Source organism: Buteo buteo, chromosome 17 (assembly GCF_964188355.1).
Source record: "Buteo buteo chromosome 17, bButBut1.hap1.1, whole genome shotgun sequence".
Lineage (NCBI taxonomy): Eukaryota > Metazoa > Chordata > Aves > Accipitriformes > Accipitridae > Buteo > Buteo buteo.
Genome location: NC_134187.1, coordinates 1,881,315 through 1,889,194, shown reverse-complemented (window position 1 = coordinate 1,889,194; position 7,880 = coordinate 1,881,315). Strand labels below are relative to the sequence as shown.

Here is a 7,880-nt window from a genome sequence, read left to right as displayed (position 1 = left end):
CCTCTCGGCTGCCAATAGCGACGGGTTTCGGGGAGGCCCCGCCTCCCTTCCCCCCTCCCCGCAGCCCTTCGCGGCGCTGCGGCCGAGCGCGGCGCCAGCTTGGAGCGGCTGCGGCGGGGCGGGCAGGGCCTCCCGCCTTCCCCCGGCCCCCGTGTGTGTTGGGGGGGTGTGCCGTGCCGTGCCAGGGGCTGGCCCCCTTCCCGGCAGCCGGTGGGGGTTGTGGCTCGGCGCCGGCGACCCTCCTTCCCTCCCTCCGCGGTCAGTCAGGCCAACGCCTCAGCTGTGGGAGCGGGACGCGGTGGGGGGGTGTGTGGCGGCAGGCCCCGCTTGGGCCTGGTCGAGCGCCGGGCGCCAGCCCAGCCTCTATGCCGGGGGAGGGTCTCCCGTGGGGGACACCGCTTGGACCGGCGTGGCTGAGGAGGCGTGAGGGCCCGGCGTGGCCCTCTCCCGCCTTCCCTTCTCCGCCGGAGGGGGGGACCTCCCTCTGAGGGAGGGGGGAGGTCTGCCTTCAGGCCCAGGCCCAGGCGTGGGTTGCTCCTCGGAGGGGGACAGGCCCGGCAAACGGGGGAATAAAGGTGGCAGCTCAACCTCAGGTTGGCATGTGGGGACCATAGTTGGTTTTATTTTATTAAAAGAAGGGGAAAAGTTCCGCTGAAGCTCAGGGGAAATGATCCTGTGTTTTCGCTTCATTGTTTTCAGCGCAAGAAGCAAAGAGGTGGTGAGCGGCAGGCGCTTGGTTGCATTGCAAGTAAGCTCTGTCCTGTCTGGGCTGGGTACCCAGCCCAGGTGCACAGTATGGTTACAGCATCGGGCACGGACACTTCCTGCTTCCAGAGACATTTCTTCACCCCTGCGTTTCAAAAAAACCATTCACAGCCCATTAAAAAAAATGCCATAAATGTGTAAGAGTGAATAAATAATTGCACCAGTCAACTGTATCTGAAATCTTGCAAAATCCTTCCGAGACCATGGGAAACTTGCCTTAGGACATTCTTTGACCTCTCTCCTTCCCAGCTTTACTGAATCTCGTTGCGCTAACTCTACCTTTATTGTCAGAGTTGGGAATTGATGTCAGATTAAATCCTAGCTGGAAGTAAGCTAAATGGGCTAAATCTGAGGAGAATAAGGACTAGTGGTGCCTGTATGTAGTCCAGATTTAGAGACTTCTTATAGGTGTAGTATTACATAGTGTTCAATAATACAGTGAAAGCAGTATGTGTGTGTGATCCACTGGTTAAATATCCCAGATACTTACCCGTCCTGGGCAGCTAATTCCTTCGTATACCAATAAAACGTAACGTGATCGATACTGGTGCGTAAGGTCATCAACACGTCGGTGTACCTGACCCCCAAACGAGAAGGTCAGTGGCTAGATTTGGAGTTGACACCCTGTGGCGTCTCTGCTAAGATTGTGAGCAACCACGGTAGCACCCATGATGAGCATGTGTGTCGCGGGAGCAGCCTTTGAAATCTTGCATGGAGATTGTTTCATGTAGGGTAGAAAGCTTTTCTGTGGTTAATAGTCCACTTTTAATCTCAAGAGCATCCGCCCATCACGTTTAATAGCACTAATGCACCTCTAATCCATTAATTTCTTTAGTCCCTTTTTGAACCCTTTTAATTCGCTTGGTCTCCGCCACATCCTGCCCCCACAGCTTCACCAGGGGCCGATGTGTTACGTGAAAAACTTACTTGCTTTTGTTTGCCTGGGAATTTCTTTGGTGTCTCTAGCTTTTGTCTTAGGTGTTTACTGCCTAATTATTCCTTCGTTGTCCCTGCAGTATTTGTGACTCAGGAGCTCCATCACGTTCTTCTCCCTGCCTGCCCCACCAGTCACGTCCTTTGCAGACTTTTGGTCTTCCCTTACGCAGAAGCTGGCTTCTCCCTCTGATTAACCACGATAACCCTTCTCTGTAACTTTAGTAGTTTTACATATGCTTTCGGAGATGGGTTGGCCGGCTCGGCATCAGTCATCAAAATGTGGTATTTTATACACCAGCATAATGATGTTTACTATTTTGGTTTCTATTTCTTTTCTAACAGCTGCCAACATTTGATTTGACTATTGCTGAGCGTTAAGCTGATCTTCTCAGACAACTATCAACAATCACCCCCCAATTTCTTTATTCCTGAGAGGTAATAGCTGATTTAGAGCCCGCGACTGTATATGTATGATTAGCATAATTTTTCCAAGATGTGTTTCTTACTGACATTAAATCACAGCTGCCATTGTCTCTCCTCATCGCATCGTGCTGTGAGATCTTTCCCTGGTTTCAGGCATGGCTGTTTGGGATAACTTTGCCTGTAAACGTTGTCACCTCACTACTCACTCCCTGGTTAGATTTTGTAATGACGTGTTGAACAACAAATCACCCGGTCCAGATCCGTGAGGGATTCCATCTGTTATCCTCTTGCCTTGGGGAATGGACATGAAACTGTTTATGCCTACCTTTGGTTTCTCAAAATTTTTAAACCAGTTATCTACAACAGAGGTTTCCTTTCCTATCCCATGAAACCTTACCCTCTCAGAATTTGACAGGGAATATTGGTGAATCTCCATGAATGTGTAAGTGAAAAATCCCAGTTAAAAATATTTAATGATGGTTTAGCCTGTTTTATGTAAGTAGAACTAATATATGCTTATTTCTGGTGTGTTTTTTTTTTTCTCTTTCTCTTTGCAGTGTTCCAAATATTGCTATGTATGCAATGTGAGCAACACACCCAATTATTTAATTAATTGTGCAACATTTTAAAATGGTGGGGGGCACACAATGGAAAAAAAAGCACCATACATAAAAAAAACATGTCCACAGGATGACCATTACTCACACGTTTCATTTCAATTAATATTAAATGTTAGTTTGAGTCCAGTAACACTGAGCAATAAGTGAATAAGTTTGGCTTGGTTTTACCCACCCACTGTTCTGCCTGGCGTTTCGCTTTGGCCTCTGTCCCTCGACCTCGAGAGATTATTCATTTCTGAATACACGAACTCAGGATAAACCGCTTAACTGACATTTTGAATCTATTAATACCATTCATTTTGTTTTGATAAGAGATGAATCAGGGCCAAGCCACCAACACCAAATTAACCAAATAAACTGGAATTTTTTTACTGGGTTTTCCTGCATGTCATTGCTGTTACAATGGACCGACATGTACTGTGATCTGAGCAACTCCAGGTTGGGAAAATCCCGGTCTCAAAGTTGCTAATTTTTGCAGTCATTTGAATGTGATGGTGTTAAAATCCTCAGCTCATAGGATCAAGACATTTGAGGAAGAAGCGTGGGGAGGGGAGGAGAAAACTGAGTAAATTTTTGCAGTTGGAGAAAAGTACGAAAAGCATCCTCTGTGAGTTTGCATGCTGCCCTTTGGGTTTCCTGAGACAGAAGCTCGTCTTCCTGACAGCTGCAGTTGTGCTGACTTATGCAAGTCAACCGACCCATCCTTGCTGATCGCCCTCCTTCCCAAATCGAGTGTCGACAGCTGAGACCAGCAGAAGAAGAGCTAAAAGCCCTCCCAGACTCAAGGTGCAGGCACTCATTGAAGTCGCATCTTGTCCAGGCCATCTGGTTGGGAAATCAGACTACTTCTGCCCCCGTTTGTGGGGTGTTTCATCCCGCAGGACCTCAGAGCTTGTCAGCACTGTTAGGGTGGCCATCAGAAGTGAGGAGCCTCTTCTGGGGGACATGGTGTCCATCTACAATGGAGGCTACACCATCTAAAATGATTGCCTTCAACACCTCGTTCTTGTGCAGTGCCTGAACGCCTGCTGTATCAGTGCACATGCGGACAATATATTTGCCCCAAATCCTGGCCTTAACAAAAGCCAACTGGATTTGGGAGAGTTTCCCTTCTTCTTCCCGATTTTGACCTCAGTGACAACAACAATATTAGGGAATTCAACAACAGTAAGGCCTTGAGGACCACTGACAAAGTCTGGTCGCACCTCCACTACTGAACTCTCTTAGACCCAGGAGAAGAGTTGCTTTATTCCAGCTGCCTCCTGGAAATCATCCACAGCCCATGCTAACTCCTCACCCACGCCTGGGAATTATTTGGAGGCGTGCAACTTGACCCACGGCAAAATTGTGCCGAGGACTGTGCTAACAGTGTGAGCGATTCCATCGATTTGAAGTTAATCACGTCTCAACGGGACTTTTTGCTTACTTCACACGCTGCGAGCGATTAATTACCTTCTTGAAGCAAGGCTTGCAAAACCACTTCTCGCAGGGTAGGAGGGCTTTCGTGGTGGCCGTTCAAAACGGTTCATCTCCCCCCGCGATTTCTGGCGAGCCAAGAACTGTGAGACGAAGCCGTGGCAGAGCATTTTCTTCTGCAAGCAGCTGACTGCCGGGATTCAGGGCACCTGCCTTGCTCATCTCTGTTTTGCAGAGCGTGATTTCTTCCAACGTATAGGAAAAGCTTGAACTGGGTGGTTGGGAGGAGATGAAGTTCTCGCGTGTTGTGGTGGGCAGGAGGTCGGTGGGCTGGAGCGTATGCCTCTGCGCAGCCTCTGGTTGGGAGCAGATTACGCTCTCAACAAGCTGGAGGGGGAAAAACCTCCCAGATTTACGAGCAGCTACAAACCCTCGCCCGATCCAGAGCCGCCGCGGTAAACGTTGTGTGGTCAGGGGGTGGTCTGGGGAGAAGGGAAGTAGGTATCCGCGAAGAATAATTTACGTGCTTGTTGTTGTTAAGTGAAATAATCCCAGCTTTTTTTCTTTTATTTTTTTCAGTGAGCCGGTTATTGCAACGTGCCTGTTCCAGCCACTGACACAAAAGCTGGTGGTCTGATCCTAGCGCCCTTTTAATGCAATTTTACCAGTTCTCCCATGCGGAAGCGTACTGGACGCTGAGCAGGACATTGGGAGGTGCTTGAAAAGATTATCCGCAAAGCCGCGTACGGCAAAGCGAATCGTGACGTCGGGAAAGCTTTCTGCAACGCAGTTATTCGCAGCGTCTTGCACGAGCAGGGGGACCCAGGAAAGCTCCGTGGAGGCGGTGGCATCCGTCACGTCAGCGTCCACGGAGGAAACTCTGATCCCACGCACGTCCTGCAGCTCTCAGCCGCTGCTGTGCCGTTTCTAAGTTGCGAGGGAGATGGTGATATGCGGCTGTGATTCCTGGTTATGCAATTTCAGCCGTTTGCAATTTTGCTTCCATCCAAATGCCCTCCGGGCTCTTTTCCACATTATAAACAAAACAGCCTGCAATATTTCATGCAGAAGGCAGAACCCGGTGCCCTGGACTCTTGCTCTCTGCTGCACTTCTGCTTTTTGTTTGTAGGGCATGCTTTTCAGCGGAGGTATCTTAGATGAAATAAAATGCAAGGAGTCAGCACGTTTTAAAAAGAAAGCGTATGCTTTTCGGGGGGGGTTCGTTTCAAAATTTAAAAGGGATTTCGTCTCCTTGTCCATATATAGTGCAATAAAGGGCTCCCCAGCTGTTTACGCTTCGCGGCGCGGCTGCGAGGAGTATTCAACGGCAGCCTGGCCGCGCTCGGGATTTCCAATTGTAATACAAAAAAGGAAACAGGAAAGAACGATGTAAACATTGGTAATGAATTCCGTGCTCGTGGTGGGCTCTGAACATTGCCGCCAGCGCCCCGGGCCTGCTCCTCCTCTCTCCCTGCTTTTTGGAGGGGGCCGTGGAAGGAGGATAGGCGGGCGCTGGCAGAGGTTTGCAGAGACCTTGGCCAGGTTGCAAATCTCCCGATTGCCTCCACTGCCTCTCTCTTGCTTCCAGCTGTTGGCCCTCAGCCCCTACTTGATGCAACAAGCTCTTAGGGGAGAAAAAAAAAGGGGGGAAATTATTTTTTTTTGCGTGTGATGCATCACCGTTACCTGAAAAATCAATGTCAGGGTGCTTTTTTCGGGCACCATGTGAATAAGGCCCGTGGAGACACCCCACTTGCATGTTAAAAAATTGCTTTTTCTAATGCAAGTAGGAAAAAGTTTGGAAATGTGATGCGAGTGCTCCCTGATGGTCTGAAAAAACAGTGTTTGATGGACACCGCATGGACCACGTAAAAGCAAAACCTCCGAAGCCAGCACCTGCTCTGGCAAGGGGGCTCTTCTCTTGCAGGTCACCGACTGAGCCCCGTCAGCAAAAGCTCATGTGGGGAGCGATCACCTTAAAATCATCCAGGGACCCCTGGGCTCCCCCTTCTCTTTCCTTCCAGTTTTCTGTAACCGTGTAATTATTTTCCGATACGGTAACGGGACTGTGCCTGGTTATCCTTCATCCCGCAGGCACCCCTTATCGGCAGTGCCCGCACCCCGTATCGGTGTGCCTGCGCCGCCGCGGCACCTCCTTGTTCCCCAAATTACAAGCGGACAACCTCTTTGGTGTATTTTATCCCAAATCTGCCGTGCGTGACTCGGGGAACTCGCCCAGCCAAACCTGGGCAAGGCTCCCCGCTCCGTCCCTGCCAAGCGCTCGGCAGCCAGCGCCGGCTCGTCTCAACAAGCTGCCGACGGAGCCGGGAAGGGGGAACGAAGGGAGCAAAGCCACTTGGCTCCCGGCTCCCGCTCCGGCGGCTGCTGGGACGCCCACGGGGAAGCGGAGCCCGCTCTTGCATTAAAGAGCTCGTCCCAAACCCCACATTTCCAAATCGTGGGCTGCCAGGCGGCGTAAGTGCCCCGGCTGTGTTTCGCTGGAGAAAATGGTGCTTCTAGCCGTTCGCTGCAGCTCCTGGCTTTCGTGGAAATGTTGAAACCCAGCGATAAACCAGCTTTTTTTTGCGGTGCATATGCCTCTTAAGGGTGTTTAGGAAAGAGGCGGGTGCATCAAAGAGCTCACAGCCCCTCTCCGGCTCTCGCCAGGGAAGAGGTTCGCTTGGTGCTGGAGTCGCAGGGAATTCTCCGGGAGACAAGCCCGGCTGCCGGAGCAGACCCGCGGGCTCCAGCCTCCCCTTCTCTTCTCCATCTGAGTGAGGAGAAGCCAAGAGGGGAAGAGACACTCTCGAGGTTTCCTTTTCTGCTCTTTGCCACCTTCTACTTTTTTTTTTAAACTCTGGACTGCTTGCCTTTTTTTTTTTTTTTTTTTCTTTTTTTTTTTTTTCTTTCCCCTTTCCTTTGGCTTGCTCGTTTTTAACTCTTTGCTTTCACTCCCAGTGCTGCTCTTCCCTTGCAGTCCACATGGTTTCAGCAATCTCCAGGTCTATACAGAGTACTCAGTCAAGTGCACCGGGCACAGGCTCTGTCTTGCATCTGAGCTTGGCTAATTTTGGAGGCTGAGTGGATCCAAGCCGGTGAGATACAGAGCTCCTAGGAAAAAAGCCAGGGCACTCACGCTGAGGAGCCTGGCTCTTCACCATGGGTCAGACCACTGGGTGCAAGCTGGAGCTTCTCCGCTGCATCTCAGCGGGCAGTTTTGGGGATGACTGTCTTGTTTGGAGAATGTGATGAAGACAATCAGCTCCTCTGCAAGAAAAAGCTGTGTCAGCTCCGGTACGAGGGGGAAACAGAGATCCGCACAGACTGTCACTGGTGAGGAGGAAGGAGGCCCAGGAGGAGTGTGACAGAGGTCTATAAGCTGGTGAGTGGCTCGGAGACAGTAAATTTTCCTTTACTGGAAGGGATAATAAGTGAAACTGGTTTGTAGTGACTTCAAAACCAAGAGGAGCCTTTCATCTCAGTCCCCTGCGGAGCTGCGAGACTCCTTGCCGCAGGATGCTCCGGGTGCTAAAGGTTCGCGTGGCTCCAGAAACTCACGGGACAGACAGATGGAAGAGAAAGTCCACCAGGGCCTCCTAAATACAAAGACGTTACTTCTGGCTCACAAAGTTACTGACCTGCAGGTTGCTGAAGGCTTCAAGACCCTTCATGGGGGAGGTCAGCAAAGGCTTGTCCTGTCCTGGATCTCCTCCCTTCCCA

The 7,880-nt window shown here is 50.6% G+C and overlaps 1 long non-coding RNA gene across 2 annotated transcripts; it reads left to right on the top strand.

The window, feature by feature from the left end:
• Window positions 1-70: 70 nt before the first annotated feature.
• LOC142041148 (uncharacterized) lies at window positions 71-5,341 on the top strand. Of its 2 annotated transcripts, none has more exons than XR_012653364.1 (4): window positions 71-258; window positions 700-1,361; window positions 2,044-2,136; window positions 4,740-5,341. It is a non-coding gene; the product is annotated as an uncharacterized LOC142041148 (long non-coding RNA). The 2 variants fall into 2 exon arrangements; XR_012653365.1 differs by lacking the exon at window positions 4,740-5,341 and adding an exon at window positions 2,682-2,856.
• Window positions 5,342-7,880: the final 2,539 nt, after the last annotated feature.